The sequence below is a fragment of the Dipodomys spectabilis genome, unplaced genomic scaffold, assembly GCF_019054845.1.
Source record: "Dipodomys spectabilis isolate Male_0828 unplaced genomic scaffold, ASM1905484v1 ptg000092l, whole genome shotgun sequence".
Lineage (NCBI taxonomy): Eukaryota > Metazoa > Chordata > Mammalia > Rodentia > Heteromyidae > Dipodomys > Dipodomys spectabilis.
This window is the reverse complement of record NW_024870769.1, coordinates 5770890-5788473: the sequence shown is the minus strand read 5'-3', so window position 1 is coordinate 5788473 and position 17584 is coordinate 5770890. Positions and strand designations below refer to the sequence as shown.

Below are 17584 nucleotides of genomic sequence, written 5' to 3'. Positions count from 1 at the left end.
CTATACAATTAAAAAAAAACTTTTTAAAATGTTAACATGAATCAATCTGAAAGTAACATCATGAATCAACCTACTCTGATAAAATTTCTAATTCTCACTCAGCTCCTCTGCTTCAATTCTCCCAAAGATATGAAATGAGCAAAATGATAGAAAGGCTTATAAAAATGATTAAATTCACTGATAGGGCCAAAGCTGTAATGCATATGGCCAGTGAAGAAGTAATATGCAAAGTCACTGCATCACCTTGTGGTAATGATTGGGAATTGTAGCTTCACTAACATCCTGAAAAAAATAACTGTTCTATCTGTTGGAAAAGAAAATATAGCTCTTCACCCAAAGGGAAGTGAAAGCAAGCAACCTCATCATACCAAATTCTATTTACTATTCTCTGAAGTCCATCTCCAGAAACAAGAGTATAAGTTAGCCAAAGTAAGAATTTTCCAGCCAACAATTAAGACTAGACACAATTGTCTGCAAACATTATCTAAAATAAATATACATACGGATAGCTGCTCCTTCTTACAGGCTTCCTACATACAACATTCTCTTAATTCATTTATATGTATCCTTCTTTAGATCACACATTATGAAGTCCTAGACCTAAAATCCAATTCTATTATTTTGGAGATTTATTAATATTTAAAGGATATATGAAGGGAGTAACCCACATGTGCAAACAAAAGGGGAAAGCATATTACATACAATGTTACTTTTTCTTCTTAAGATTTTTTAAAGCTCAAATCATACTTTCTGTGGTACTTTTTTTTTTCCTAGTGGCTCACGATATCTGCTATATTTAACTGAAAAATGTAAGCCTTAGTATCCTTAACAAATAGACCATAAAAAGAAGATAAATAAATGAAGACAATACAATGAAGCTAAACTTTTTTTGGCCAATACTGGGGCCTGAACTCAGGGCCTGGGCCCTGTCCCTGAGCTTCTTTTGCTCAAGGCTAGCACTCTATTCACTTGAGCCACAGCGCCACTTCCTGCCTTTTCTGTTCATGTGGTACTGAGGAATTGAACCTGGGACTTCATGCAACTAGGTAAGCACTCTACCATTGAGCCACATTTCCAACCCAAAGATAATTTGTTTTAATATAAATACCTTTAAGATATTGGGCTGGGGCCAGGTGCCGGTGGCTCACGCCTGTAATTCTAGCTACTTAGGAGGCTGATATATGAGGATTGTGGTTCAAAGCCAGCCAGGACAGGAAAGTAGTCCATGAGACTCTGATCTCCAATTAACCACCAGAAAACCAGAAGTGGCACTGTAGTTCAAGTGGTAGAGCACTAGCCTTGAGCTAAAGAGCTCAGAGACAATGCCCAGGCCCAGAGTCCAAGCCCCACAAACGACACAGACATAGATAGAGATACACAGATACAGAGATACAGACACACAGACACACACACACACACACAATTCCCAGGGTCCTTGGAAAAGCATCAGAGTTTTGGTTTTTGGGTTGTTTTTTTTTGTCTGTTTTCAATGTGACATTTCTGTCATTAGAAAAAGCTGAAGGGCAAATTTTAAAAAGTGTAGCTGAAGAATAGTATTAACTCTCATATACAGGCCACAACTGACACACACAAAAAAAAAGATACTTGGCTGAGAATGTGGCTTAGTCAGCCAGGCCCAAAGAAACATAGGTCCCATGGTTTCCCTTATTTGCAATATCTAGTATATGTCTGAGTCAAGCAGAAAAGGTCAGATAAGGTGATGTTAGGGAAATGAACCCTAAAATATGTATTCTAATGTTTTTTTTTCTTTTATGCGATTGTTTCTAACACATTTATAAGATTATTTCTTTGTTGCTTTGTATGTCCCTTCCCCACAATATAACCCCTGCTTTCACTGTATTTGATGTGGGTATAATTTGTGGAGGGGAAGGGGAAAAACAAATCATTTAAATAGGGATACAGGTGGACCCATTGCAACAATGAGATGTACAAGTCGTTATGTCGAAAACGAACTTTACAACTTTGGTGGGGGAGGAGGGACGGGGAGGATTGGGGGGGCAGGGGGGAAGATGGGAAGGGGAAACAAAGAAGGAGGCTACAATGCTTGGTAAGAAATGCGCTGGTAGGGAGGGAAGGGATGGTAGGGGGAAAACAATGGAGGGTGTAACAATGCTCAATAGGAAGTGTACTCATTACCTTGCTCATGTAACTGTAACCCTCTGTATAGTATCTTTACAATAAAAAATTTTTAAAAAAAGAAAATAAATGGGCTGGAAAGGTGGCTCAGTGGCAGAGCACTTGCCTTGCATGCCTGATGCCCTGGGTTCGATTCCTCAGCACCACATAAGTAGAAGAAAAAAAAAGCCAGAAGTGGTGCTATGGTTCAAGTGGGAGAGCCCTAGAGGGGCAGTGCCCACGCCCAGAGTTCAGGCCCCACGACTTGGACCCCCCCAAAAAAAGAAGAAAAAAAATGTACTCATTATCTTGCCCATGTAATTGTAATCCCTCTGTACAGTATTTTCACAATAAAAAAAAAAAAACCAACATCAAAAAAATAATAATTGGTTCCTAAATTTAGTTAGATATCTGTAACAGCCTACTTATCGTGGTCTCCAGCTCCCAGTTAATAGTAATTCAATATGAAAAAAAAAAAAAAAAAAAAAGAATGTGGCTTAGTCATAGAGTGTTTACCTAGCATGCATGAAGCTGGGTTCAATTCCTCAATACTACATAAACAGAAAAGGCCAGAAGTGGCGCTGTGGTTCAGGTGGTACAGTGCTATCCTTGAGCAAAAAAAGCAGCTCAGGGACAGTGCCCAGGTCCTGAGTTCAAACCCCAGGGAAGAAAGGAAGGAAAGAAGGGAGGGAGGGAAGGAGGGAGGGAGGGAGGAAGGGAGGGAGGGGAAAGAAAAAGAAAGAAAGAAAGAAAGAAAGAAAGAAAGAAAGAAAGAAAGAAAGAAAGAAAGAAAGAAAGAAAGAAGAAAGAGAAGGAGAGAGGGAGAAGGAGGGAGGGAGGGAGGGAGGGAACAAGAGAAAGAACAAAAGACATTTTCTAGTCATAGCAAACAGAATTTAAGAAGAAAAAAATCATTTCTTAAAATTTTTAGGCACCTATCAGTAAAAGATACTAACGATACCAAAATGTACTTATGAGATTTGCTTTTGAAAACAGGGGGACAGGGGTGGGTAGAGCACCCTGCAATGTGTTGGAAGAGGTAAAGAAACAACATTGACAACTTTGAAAACTTCACTGTGCCATTTCCTTTTATGTATGTCTGAAAATTTCCACAATATTCATAAGCCCAAAGCAAATAAAGTTGTAGACTAGCAATAAAAATTCTGTTTCACCTACTGCAACAGAAACACATTAAGATTCTGTTTGGTTTGTTAGTGGGGCATGAACTCAGGGCCTTGGCCACTGTCCCCAAGGTTTTTTTGCTCAAGGGTAGCTTTCTATCACTTGAGCCACAACTCCCCTTTTGGCCCTTCGGTGACTAAATGGAAGAGTCTCAAGGACTTTCCTACATACTATCTTTAGATCTCAGCATCCTGAGTAGCTAGGATTATAGGTGTGAGCCACCAGCACACAGACTCACACTTCAGTTTCTGAATATGAACACTTTTGTTTTCTTAGAAGTGTAAATTAGGTACTGGTTAACAGAAAGTGTTAAAAAAAAAATCTTCAGTTAATAAAAACAAGAAGGGGGGCTGGGAAGGTGGCTCAGTGGTACAGTGCTTGCCTTGCATGCCTGAGGCCCTGGGTTCGATTCCTCAGCACCACACAGGCAAAAAGAAAAAAAGCCGGAAGTGGCGCTGTGGCTCAAGTGGTAGAGCGCTAGCCTTGAGCTGAAGAGCTGAGGGACAGCACCCAGGTCCAGAGTTCAGGCCCCACGACCGGACCCCAAAAAAAAAGAAAAAGAAAAAATAAAAACAAGAAGGGCTTGGGAAGGTGGCTCAGTGGTAGAGCGCTTGCCTTGCATGCCTGAGGCCCTGGGTTTGATTCCTCAGTACCACATAAGCAAACAGAAAAAAGCTGGAAGTGGCACTGTGGCTCAAGTGGTAGAGTGCTAGCCTTGAGTTGAGGGTCAGCGCCCAGGCCCAGAATTCAGGCCTCACAACCGGACCCAACAAAAAACAAGAAGCAGCCAGGCATCAGTGGCCCTTGCCTGTAATCCTAGCTACTCAGGAGGCTGAAATCGAGGATCACGGTTCAGTGCCAGCCCAGAAAAGACAGAAAAGTCCATGAAACTCTTATCTCCAATTAACCACTCAGAAAACTGGAAGTGGTACTGTGGCTCAAGTGGTAGAGCACTAGCCTTGAGCTGAAGAGCTTAGGGACAGCTCCCAGGCCCAGAGTGCAAGCCCCAGGATGGACAAAAAACAAACAACAAAAAATAACTTAAGTGCCTTTAAAAATTGTCTTCAGCTGGGCACCAGTGGCTCACACCTGTAATCCTAGCTACTCAGGAGGATGTGAGGATTGGGGTTCAAAGCCAGACTGGGCAGGAAAGTCTGTGAGACTCTTATCTCCAATAAACCACTCAGAAAACGGAAGTGGTGCAGTGGCTCAAGTGGTAGAGCGCTCGTCTTGAGCTGAAGAGCTGATGGACAGTGCTCACACCCACAGTCCAAGCCCCATGACATACAAAAAAAAAAAAAAAAAATTGTCTTCAGGGGTGGGAATGTGGCTCAGTGGTAGAGTGCTTGCCTTGCATGCATGAGGCCCTGGATTTGATTCCTCAGCACCACATAAGCAGAAAAAGCCAGAAGTGGTGCTGTGGCTCAAATGGTAGAGCGCTAGCCTTGAGCTGAAGAGCTGAGGGACAGCGCCCAGGCCCAGAGCCCAGGCCCCTACAGGACACAAATATCTGAAGAAAAAAAAGTCTAATAAATAGTTTCAGTTACTCATATTTAAGCTCAAAGTACTTCACTGTTTAAAGATTTCTATTCTGCCAGGCACTGGTGGCTTATGCCTGTAATCCTAGCTACTCAATATGCTGAAATTGAGACTCATTTCCAGTTAACTACCAGGAAACCAGATGGTGCTGTGGCTCAAGTGGTAGAGTACTAGCCTTGACCGACCCACCAAAAAAAAAAAAAAAAAAAAAAAAAGCCTATAAAAAGCTCTAAGTACAAAACATTTTAGAACAATAATAACCCCAAGTCTTATAGTAATATCCATTCCCAAAAAATACAATCTAATAAACTTTACATGTGACAGAGGTTTAGAGTTCATAATCCTTAAAAACTTCTGTCATGGAAAACGCATTTACTGGTTAAACTTCATATACATGGCTGCAAGCAAGTGTGAAATACATGTACAGCTTAAGAATGCGGTGGCTAGAGCCAAGAGCACTGGTGGCACACACCAACTACTTGAGAGGGTATAACAGGGAGGATCATGGTTGAAGGCTAGCCCAAGCAAAATGTTCTCAAGACCCCTCTTTCGACAAGAGCTGGTCATTCTAGCTTCCTGGGAAGTAGAAATGGGTGAAAGTGGCCCCAGAGTCCCAGGCAGTTAGCCAAACCCTATCTCAAAAATAACCAATGCAAAAAAAGGGCTCAAGGCTTGACTCAGCACAGAGTACTTGTCTGCAGAGTGAAAGCCCCCATTAGCACCACACACACACAGAGAAAATGCTGGGGGGAGAATGTGGTGACTAGAAACAAATTCTACAATAAAAACAATTTCAAAATTACACATTTTTAAAAAGAAATCCTACTGTAATCAAATTAATTCTTCAAGAAGTCAACTTTGTCCAAAGTGGTGGCCTACTGCAGCAGATTTTTGAGTCTTAAAAAATAAAATCAAGCCGGGCCTAGGGTGGCTCACACCTGTAATCCTAGCTACTAAGGAGGCTGAGATCTGAGGATCATGGTTAAAAGGCAGCTGGGAAAGTAAAGTACTTGAGATTCTTATCTCCAATAAACCACCAGAAAAGCAGAAGTGGTGCTGTGGCTCAAGTGAAAGAGGGCTAGCCTTGAGCTGAAGAGCTGAGGGACAGTGCCCAGGCCCAGAGTTTAAGCTCCAGGACAGATAAATCGATCAATCAATCAGGTCTGGGAATGTGGCCTAGTGGTACAGGGTTTGCTTCGCATGCATGAAGCCCTGGGTTCGATTCCTCAGCACTACATAAACAGAAAAAGGCGGAAGTGGAAAGCGGTGCTGCGAATCAAGTGGTAGAGTGCTAGCCTAGAGCTGAGGGGACAGCGCCCAGGCCTAGAGTTCAAGCCCCACGACCGACAAAAAAAAAAAAAAAAGAAAGAAAGAAAAGAAAAAGTAACCCAGGAAATATGAACAAGTTTTTTAATAAAATTAAGTTTATCCTTAAGTACGGAATGAAGACAGTTTTGGCTCAGCCCTCCTCTACACCTAAGGATAATCAACTTGAGGATAGTCTACTTTAAATGTTAAAATGATCTCTTTAAAACTGAACACCAAACTATAATTAGTCATTGTTTGTGGGAACAGCAGAACGCAGAGATTTTTTTTTTAAAAAAAAAGCGTCTCTTGGGAGCGAGGGAAGGAGTGACATTGTCCAAAAATAAATGTACTCTTTACCTAACTTATGTAACTGTAACCCCTCTGTACATCACTGTTATGATAACAATAAAAAAAGTTTGACGCCAAAATGGAAAAAAAAAAAAAACCTGTTCTCACCTAAATTGTAACTACTTTGTAAGACCTAAAGCGTATGACAGTGAAAAGCCACAAACGTCTTCCAATCAAACTACTCGTAAAGTACAATCTGTAAACGCGCCGGGCACCCCAGCTCAGCTCTAACTGAACCTTCTTCCTGCTGCGGCCGCCGCGAGTGGGGACGTGCGCACCACCCGTGGACTTGTCCAAACAACTCCGGGGTGGAGGGGTGGGGAGGAGGGCCCACGCTGGCGCCGGGGCGGAATCCACACAGGTTGGCCAGATCACGGGGCGGGGAGGAAGGACAGCACAAAGCCACGAACTCGCCCTTCCAGCACCACGGTTCGGAAAGCCCTTTCCCAAGAGACGAAGACCTCGCTAATCGCTTAAGCCCCGCGGACCGAGGCCCGCGTCCCCCCCCCCCCCCCCAACGAGGACGACGGCGCCCGCGGCTCCGCCTCCGGCGGCTCAGACCCAAACACCGGGGTTTGTCTGGCCCGGCCCAGCCTACCCGTCCGACTCGGCCGACACCCCGCCGGAGCCGGACCTCGGGCCCGAGTGGCCTCGTCCTGGGCCCCGGGCCCCGCGAGCCTCCCCAGCGCCGCCGCCGAGGCCCGGCCCGCGGCCTCCCGCACCGGGGAGCCGCCCGTCACCGCCGGCTTCCCGGCCTCCGCGGCGGACCCGCGTCGCTGGCGCCCCGTCCGTCACCACGGCAGGCAGCGGGGCAGGTTCGCCCTTGGGAAGGGGTGCATTGTCACCCCGCCGCCGTGTCGCCCGGAGACCCGGCCCCAGCCCCGCCAGCTCCCCCCGGCTCTCCGCGCTGGGGGCGCAGCACGAGCCCCCGAGTTCCGGCTCGGGGCTGGGGGCTCGCCCGCCCCGGGGACCGGGAAGACCGGAGCGGCAGCTTACCCAGTGAGGGACGAGAGGGACGTCAAACAACTTTCCAATCCGGAGCCGCCATCGGCCGCCGAACCTCTTCCGCCACCACCACCACCACCGCCTCCCTCCACCGTCCGGCAACACCTACCCTCACAGCAGCGCCGGCGCCACGTCACTTCCGCCCCCCAGGGGCGGTCACTTCCGCTGCCGCGCCGGTTCGGCCCCCCCCCCCCCCCCCCCCCCGGGCCAGGGGATTTCCTCGGTGCTTGAGACCTTTGCCCCGGGTTTTGAAGGGTGTGTGGCATTCGATCCTCGGTAGCAATCCCGGAGCACCTTTACCAATGGTTTAGTCCCAGCCTTCTGATTCCACAGATGAAGAACGTACTTATCGACATGGTCTCCGGCGTTCCTGGCAGCAACCTAATAATAAAAACAACAGCTAAAAGCGTGGGCCGGGCGCCGGTGGCTCACGCCTGTAATCCCAGCTACTCCGGAGGCTGGGATCTGAGGATCGCGGTTCAAAGCCAGCCCGGGCAGCAAAGTCCAGGAAACTCTCCAGTTAACCACCAGAAGACAGGAAGTGGCACTGTGGCTCAAATGTAGAGCGCTAGCCTCTTTTTTGTTTGTTTGTTTGGTTGGTCGTGGGGCCTGAACTCTGGGCCTGGGCGCTGTCCCTCAGCTCTTCAGCTCAAGGCTAGCGCTCTACCACTTGAGCCATTGCACCACTTTCCGTTTTCTGAGTGGTCATTGGAGAGAAGAGTCTCAAGGCCGAGTTGGCTTTGAACTGCAATCCTCAGATCTCAACATCCTGAGTGGCTAGGATTAAAGGTGTGAGCCACCACGCGTGGCAGAGAGCTAGCCTTGAGCTGAAGAACTGAGGGACAGTGCTCAGCCCCAGAGTTCAAGCCCCAAAACCGACAAAAAAAAAAAAAAATAGAGAAAGCCAGAAGTGGTGCTGTGGATCAGGTGGTAGAGTGCTACCCCGGAGCAAAAGAAGCTGAGGGACAGCACCCAGGCCCTGAATTCAAGCCCCAGGACCGGCAAAAAAAAAAAAAAGAGTAAATATACTGAAAGTGGAAAAAAAGGAGGGGGTAAATAGAGCAGTGAGCTTTAGAAACACTTAAGATTTCATTCTTGGGTTGGGAAGGTGGCTCAGTGGTAGAGCACTTGCCTTGCATGCCTGAGGCCCTGGGTTCCATTCCTCAGCACCACATAAGCAAAATGAAAAAAGCCGGAAGTGGCACTGTGGCTCAAGTGGTAAAGCTCTAGCCTTGAGCTGAAGAGCTGAGGGACAGCGCCCAGGCCCAGAGTTCAGGCCCCACAACCGGACCCCCCCCCCCAAAAAAAGATTTTATTCTTTGTATTAGGACACTTATTTATGGGTAATAAATTTCAAATTGCAGTAGCTTCAATTAATGGAATAAAAAACAATAGAAACCATAATAGAGAAAAATATGCAGATATTTTTTATTTTGGTTTTGGTTTTTTTGGAGATTTTTGCACATTCTTTTATTTTGGCAGTACTAGAGTTTGAACTCAGTGTCACGCACTTGCTAACTCAGGAACTCATCACACCTCCAGCCCTATGTTTCATTTTTTGTTTGTTGTCAATCCTGGGGCTTGGACTCAAGGCCTGGACACTGTCCCTGAGGTTCTCTTGCTCAAGGCTAGCTCTCTACCTCTTGAGCCACAGGGCCACTTCCAGCTTTTTCTGTTCACGTGGTACTGAGCAAGCCTGCTAAGGTTAGTGTTCTACCACTAAGCCACATTCCCAGACTACCTATGTTATTCTGAGTAATTTCTTGAATTTTAAGCCAGGTGCTGGTGGCTCACCCACCTGTAAGCCTAGCTACTGGGAGGCTGAGATCTGAGGATCTCGGTTCAAAGCCAGCCCAGGCAGGAAAGTCCATGAGATTCTTATCTCCAATTAACCACCAGAAAACCGCAAGTGGCGCTGTGACTCCAGTGGTAGAGCACTCGCCTTGAGCTGAAGAGCTGAGGGACAGCGCCCATCCAGCTTTCAAGCCCATGACGGACCAAAATAATAATAATAATAATAGTTTCTTGAATTTTTAGACATGTTTCCCCGAAAGGTCTTTTTTTTCCCTGTATTCCTTTATTCCTTTTAATAGTGGTTCCTTGAGTTAGAGTATGCTTCTCTTCGGAAAAAAAATATTATTTCAGTATTTCATTGCATTTTTCAAAATTCACTTACATTTGCAGCAATGAGGTATGAACTCACAAGTCTTTGCATGAGGCCTTTCTGATAGATTAATTTCAAAATTCAGCTTCTTCCAATTTTTTGAGAGGTGCACTTTTCATCCTATGCGGTCTGCAGCAGCACTATGTAATCAAGTTAACATTCAGGAAAAAAAATGAATTATCAGACTAACATAAATGAAACATATAGTCTTACTTCAATTCAAATCAGGTTTTGCTATCTGCCACCACGGATTTCGTTGAATTGAAATTGTAATAGCAAATGACTCCTGTCAGGACAGATTTTACCAAATCTAAAAATGAATAAAAATTAGCCGGCACTGATGGCTCACTCCTGTAATCCAGCTACTCAGGAGGCTGAGACCTGAGGATCACGGTTCAAAGCCAGACCAGGCAGGAAAGTCTGTGAGACTCCAATAAACACTCAGGAAACCAGAAGTGGCACTGTGGTAGAGCACTAGCCTTGAGCTGAAGAACTCAGCGACAGCACCCAGGCCTAGAGTTCAAGCCCCATGACAGACAAAAAAAAAGAATAAAAATTAGTGCTTTTTGGATTTCAAAATGGTGAATAAGGAATTGCAGACCTATTCAAAGAATTATTGGACTAAGCAACCCACACAATCTTTGGAGCAATTATACCTTCTAGCAACCTCTGACCAGTTATCTTGACCTACATATTACTATTCTTCTGTTATTATTGGAAAATTCATTAACTTTATCTAAAAGACATGCCTTTATATCAGGAAGAAAAAAAAATTAGCCATGAGAATTTAGGTGACTGAAACATAAAATGAATAGTAAGATACTCAAAGATTGGAGAAGTCAGTATAAACATATTAATAGTATACTTTTAAGGAAACTGACATATTAATAGTATACTTTTAAGGAAACTGGCAGACCTACACTGTTATGGTAGGATTGTAATGAGAAATTAGAGAAAGTGATTTTCCCAGTCAGAATGTAAAAGCTTAGGCAAAGGAGTTAGGAAGAAGATCAGTAATTACAGAAATAATAATTCCCATTTATGTAATACTGCAGGCTTTCCATACATGTGCTATTTAATAGTCCACGCCACTCCTCACAGCAGCTCTCTTATAAGTTAAAAATATTCCCATTTTATTGAGAAATAGGGATTCAGAAAAGGTGAATCCTTTGTAAGTGATCACAGGGGGGGAAAAAACAGAAACAAAAACAAAAACAAAACAGAATTAGACCTAAAAGCAAGTCTAATTCCAAAGTTCATATATTTCCTGTCATGTCTTGTTGCTTCTTGTTAAATGATTTTTGTTGTTTTTTGTTTTGGGTTGTTTTTTTTTCGTTGGTCGTGGGGCTTGAACTCTGGGCCTGGACGCTGTCTCTTAGCTCTTCAGCTCTTCAGCTCAAGATGAGCGCTCTACTGCTTGAGCTACAATGTCACTTCCTGTTTTCTAGTGGTTTTTATTGTAGATAAGAGTCTCACAGACTTTCCTGCCCTAGCTGGCTTTGAACCGTAATCCTCAGATCTCAGCCTCCTGAGTAGCTAGGATTACAGGTGTGAGCCACCAGCACCCAGCTTTGATTTTTGGTATTATACTATGGGAAAACACATTTTGTAGTCAGGATGACTCTCTATTAAGTACTGGCATTCCAGCTAAAAAGAAAGCTTTTCAAAATGGAGTTTGGATAATAATAGGTAGAGAAAGAAAATATTTCAACTACTTCAAAAAAAGGTTTTTTTCTCATATCCTAGCTCTTAGATGTTTTTACCACTTCTTGCTTTTTCTGTTTATGTGGTAAACCCAGGGCTTCATGAATGCTAGGCAAGCACTCTACCACTAAGCCATATTCCCAGCCCCTCTGAAATCTTTAAATTGGTGCTTTGAGTTACATGCCATTAGGTTATTTCCCCCTCTTCCATCCAAACAGATGTCATCAGATCTCCAAGTGCTCTTCCTCTCTCACTGGGTACTGTCCTACTGAACTCTCTTCTGTGTAGCAGCATCTTCAGTTCCTACTTGGATGAGATTAAACTTACAAGGACTACATCCTAGCCTTATCATTTCTTGAATCCCTCATCTCCCATGTTTTCTTCAATAAGTACCTAATTCTGTGATTATACCTTTGATCTTGTCATAACCTTTCAAAACCAAGCATCCTATCTTTTGGCCATAGCTTCCTTTTCTTCTAACTTGCTTATTCAAATATGCCCACTAAAGCTTTTTTTTCCAAACACATCAAGGGTATCTAATCCATTTTTCCTCAAATGTCTCCCTCAATGAATGTAAAGTCCATGGGCTGTCTTTTTTTTTTTTTTTTTTTTTTGGGTCCAGTCGTGGGGCCTGAACTCTGGGCCTAGGTGTTGTCCCTCAGCTCTTCAGCTCAAGGCTAGCGCTCTACCACTTGAGCCACAGCGCCACTTCCGGCTTTTTTTTTTCTTTTTGCTTATGTGGTGCTGAGGAACTGAACCCAGGGCCTCATGCATGCAAGGCAAGCGCTCTACCACTGAGCCACCTCCCCAGCCCCAGGCTGTCATTTCTTTACCCACATCCTATCCCATTCCCATACTCATATACATTTGTTTCACTTCCAGTACCCAAATTATCTCTCCTTCTGATCTTGCACATTCAGTATAGTTTTGAAAATAAACGTTGTATAGATTCTGATTATCATGTGTTTTGCCACTACAGACTATTTCTGTGCCAGTACTGGGAACTGTCCCTCAGCTTTTGTGTTTGAAGTTAGTGCTCTACTACTTGGGCCACATCTCTACTTTTTTTTTTTTAATCTTTTTGGTAAATTAATTGGAGATAACAGTCTCACAAACATTTCTGCCTGGGCTGGCTTTGAACTGTGATCCTCAGATCTTAACATCTAAGTAGCTAAGATTACCAATGAGAGCCACTGGCACCAAGTGAGGCATTTTTTTTTTTAAGTTAAAAGTGGAGGGCTGGGAATGTGGCTTAGTGGTAGAGTGCTTGCCTAGCATGCATGAAGTCCTGGTTTGATTCCTCAGTACCACATAAACAGAAAAAGCTGGAAGTGATGCTGTGGCTCAAATGGTAGAGTACTAGCCTTGAACAAATGAAGCTCAGGGACAGTGCCCAGGCCCTGAGTTCAAGAATAGGCAAAAACAAAAAAACAAAGAGATGCCTAATAAATACATTTCAGGAAGGAAAAAGGACAGAATTACTTATGCCAGGCGCTGGTGGCACACCTGTAATCCTAGCTACTCAGGAGGCTGAAATCTGAGGATCACAGTTCAAAGCTAGCCCAGGCAGGAAAGTCGATGAGACTCTTATCTCCAATTAACCACCAAATAACCAGATGTGGCACTGTGGCTCAAGTGGTAGTGTGCTCACCTTGAGCTGAAGAGGAACAGCACCTAGGCCCAGAGTTCAAGCCTCATGACTGACAAATAAAAACAATTGAGTGCTTTGTGAAGTTTCTTGAACTATCAAGGAGAGAAACTATGATTTATGAAGAACCAGAGCCTGCAGAAAGAGGTTTAAACTTGAGTAAACCATTGCCCACCTGGCTCCTCAGAATATTCTTTGTTCCTTGTGCAACTAAGAGGTCGCTGGGATGTAAACATTCCCAAACTTGTCTTCTTTATCTTACTGAGAAGAGTAAAGGCCAATGTACTACTTTGCATTCTTATGGGTTTTATGTAAACAAGCTTCTACCCAGGCAGTGTTTCTTTTTATTAAATTTCTTTATTTTATGAATCATTTGCATATTGATGTTAATAACAGTTATTTTAAGAAGCTGTTATTCAGACAATTTTCTCAAAATTGGCTTTTTAAAAGGCCCTATCAAAGTTTTTAGTTGAAATGAGTTATTATTTCCATAGATCCCACTCTCTTCCCCTTTTTAGGGTCTCTTTTTTCATATTCCAATCCTTCATCTCTCCACTGGATCTATCCCTTTGTCTTTTTAATGTCCTAAGGTCTTTTTAATTTATTTTGTTTGTTTAGGGGTTTCTTTTTCAACTGTATTTTTTTTGTCTTTTGTTTTTTGGTCCTGGGGATTGAACCTAGGATGTTGCACTTGCTAGGCAAGCTCTTTGCCACTAAGCTATATCCTATCTCCTTTTCATTTATTTTAAAGATAGATAGATAGATAAATAGACAGATAGATAGATAAACAGACAGATAGATAACAAAACCTCTGGCTGGGAATGTGGCTTAGTGTAGAGTGCTTGCCTAGCATGTATGAAGCCCTGGGTTCAATTCCTCAATACCTCATCAACAGAAAAAGCCAGAAATGGTGCTGTGGCTCAAGTGATAGAATGCTAGCCTTGAGCAAATGAAGCTCAGGAACAGTGTCCAGGCCCTGAGTTCAAGTTTCAGGATTGGTAAAACAAAAAACAAACAAAATAAAACAACCCTCCCTCACTGCACTTCTTCCCAGCAATCTCAGGAGAGCAATCTTCCTCTTCTACTTCACTTTCACAAACCTCTCATTTCATTCCACTTCAGTCTAAATGTCATTCCATCAAGCCAAAACAGCTTGTATTAAAGTCAACATGTGCAAAATGTGCTCCAGACAATCCATGTTCCTACCCATGCACATCCCATGGATGCTAAGCCAAGGTGCTATCATGGCTCATCACTTCTCTAGTATGCAAAAATTTTAACCATGATTGAAAAGTCCACTTACCTATTTCATAAAAACATGAAAGCATTCTAGGGGAGCCTAAAACTGGAGGAAGAGCCTCAAATTGAAGGATGAGTATCATGCCAAATATCAATGCAATGGCTACCACTTCTAAATTCGTCTTATTTTGCCTATTCTGTGAAAGTACACTTGAGTCTTTTAAATCCTTTCCTTGGCCAGCTGGCACAACGCTAAGTTTTGTCAGTGAGAGACATGACAAGAGGAAAGGATGTGCTTCCTAGTTCCTATGTATTCATTCAATATTCCTTTTGCACATCTGGTTTCTCCAGTGTGCATATCCTATACCCATTCAGCTTTTCCAGTATCCAGCACATTCAGTGCTAGAGACGTAGGTATGATCACTTAGTCAATCAGCACTCAGCATCCAATACTCAGTACCCAGCAACTCAATTGGTTCCTCTCTCCCAATGCCCCATGTTCCCCTCTAGACAGTTTTTGGAGGAACACCTCCAGTGAAATACTGTGCGGGAAATAGCTTTCCCAGAAACACAGCGTGCATATTTTCAGCAAGTTTCAGATGATGCAGAGGGCAAATTTCCAACACAGTGCTGCAGGAAGATTTCCAGCAAATTCCAGATGGTGGCTATCTGGCAAAAATTCCAGATGGTGGATTTCTGGCAAGTCCACCAGCACAGTGGCATAAGAATTTCTCTGAGGCATTTCTTCATTCATTGTCCTTGAGTGATGCCCTTTCTAAGACTTAGGTCTGAGCTCTAGAAGGTATTCTTCTTTGGACGTTCTCTCTCAGCCCTGGAAGTAGTGTCTGCTCCTTTTAACTGTTATTATTACATTCCTCTGAGTCACCTTTATTCCTATTAGTCTAAGCCTGATGTGGTTAATTCTCTTTTTTGTGGTTAATTTTTTATATTAAAATTTCCCTGTTCAAATCACTGTGTGGTTTCTCTCCATGACTGGACTCAGATTGATACAATACTTCCTTTTGCTTCACAGGTAGAATTTGTCTTAATTATTTTTTCTTTTTTCCTCTTAAACTCAGTAAATTAATATAGTTCTGACCACCTAGAGTTAGTGACATGTAGACCTTTGTTGTACTGCAATTTTGTACTGTTACTTGATGTTAATTATGATGCATGGGGGCTAGAATTTCTTGACTAATGTAGTTGAGGTTTTAGAATTCAATGAGCAATGATTTATTACCATTTAGCATTGCATATACTAGATGAAAGAAATGTCTTTATTCCCATAAGACATCATGGGAAGCAAATATTGCCACAAGGACAAAAGGAAATACAAAATAATTATTAAGTGCTTAAGCTGTGTTCTTTTGTATTGCCAGTCCTGGGGCTTGAGCTCAGGGTCTGGGCAGTATCCTGAACCTCTTTATGCTCAAGACTAGCGCTCTACCATTTGAGCCACAGTGCAACTTCCAGCTTTTTCTGAGTAGTTTCATTGAAGGTAAGAGTCTCACAGGGGGCCAGAATGTAGCTTAGTGGTAGAGTGCTTACCTAGCATTCATGAAGCCCTGGGTTCCATTCCTCAGTACCACACATACAGAAAAAGCTGGAAGTGACACTGTGGCTCAAGTGATAGAGTACTAGCCTTGAGCAAAGGAAGCTCAGGGACAGTGCCCAGGCCCTGAGTTCAAGCCCCAGGACCAGAAGCTAATATACTGAGCTTCCCCTGGTGGTAGCATTTTATTTAACTAAAGTATAATATCAAGGAAGGAAATTGACCTAAGTACACTGCTGTTGCTAGACTACAGGCCCTTTCTGATATCACCAAGGATTGAGGTTCGAAGTATGCAGAAGTATACACATAAGCAATGTTTCTCTCTCTCTCTCTCGTTATATATAAATATGTGGTGCAGGGGATTGAACTGGAACCTCATTAGTGCTAGAAAACCCATGTACCCCAGAACTACCCTCATCCTTCCACTGCGTTTTTATTTATTTATTTATTTATTAAAGTTTCTTACAATTCAGCTTTTATAAAGTTGACCATCAATGACACACATTTTTATAGGAAAAACACTCTTAAATCAAGAACAATTCTTAACTGTGTTAGAGATGGGGAAGAATGATAAAAGGGGTGATATTGATCAAGATGTAGGACTCTAGGGCCAGGTGCCGGTGGCTCATGCCTTCAGTCCTAGCTACTCAGGAGGCTGAGGTCTGAAGATCACAGTTCAAAGCCAGCCCTGGCAAGAAAGCCCTTGAGATTCTTATCTCCAATTAACCACCAGAAAAACAGAAGTGGTGCTGTGGTTCAAGTGGTAGAGTGCTTGCCTTGAGCTGAAGAGCACAAGGACAGCGCAGGCCCAGAGTTCAAGCCCCACAACCACCACCATCACCAACAAAAAGATGTATGGCACTCACAAACTGGCATGTTAAATCAAAAGTCTCACAGACTTTCCTCTCCAGGCTGGCTTGGAACCGTGATCTTCAGATCTCAGCTTCCTGAATAGCTAGGATTACAGGTGTGAGCCACTGGCGCTGGCTACTATTACTTTCAAATGGCTAATTTTATATACCTGGCATTCCTTGTATCAAATATCAGTTCCTCAAAAAAGTCAATCCTCCCTCTTTATACTCTTGACATCATATTTTGTTTTTGGGTCCGGTAGTGGGGCCTGAACTCTGGGCCTGGTCGCTGTCCCTCAGCTCTTCAGCTCAAGGCTAGCGCTCTACCACTTGAGCCACAGCGCCACTTCCGGCTTATGTGGTGCTGAGGAATCGAACCTAGGGCCTCGAGCATGCAAGGCAAGCGCTCTACCACTGAGCCACCTTCCCAGCCCGACATCATATATTTTTATTTACACTTTATATATTAATTTTCGGAGGATTTTATCATTATATTTCTCCACCATTAGACAGAAGTTTCCAGGAGGTACAAGGTCATATTTGGTTTCATCTACCATCATGGCCCCAGCACTTAGCAAAGTGAATGAATAAATAGATGGGTATATATCATCTTGGCTACAAAAGAAAAAGTCCCACAAGACTTACTAGATCCTTAGGCAGCACAATGACACATATATGTCATACTAGGTATGATGTTCCAGCTTTTTTCTGTTTATGTAGTGCTGAGGAATTGAACCCAGGCCTCATGCATATGAGGCAAACACTCTACCACTGAACCACCTTCCCAGCCCCTGATATTTCATTCTTCAATGCTAATCATGATTTTAAAAATCTACTTATGAATTAATCTAACAAAAAACCCACAACATTTTAACAAGTCTGTTTTATAAACCCACTGCTACATGTTC

At 43.3% G+C, this 17584-nt stretch overlaps 1 protein-coding gene across 1 annotated transcript in view; it reads right to left on the bottom strand.

Moving 5' to 3' along the window:
- Tax1bp1 (Tax1 binding protein 1) overlaps positions 1–7646 on the bottom strand; it is a 71452-nt gene extending 63806 nt beyond the window's left edge. The window contains exon 1 of the mRNA XM_042684929.1: positions 7510–7646. The gene's annotated coding sequence lies outside the window, so the exon portion shown is untranslated. The remainder of the gene's footprint in view (positions 1–7509) is intronic.
- Between the last annotated feature and the right edge of the window lie 9938 nt (positions 7647–17584).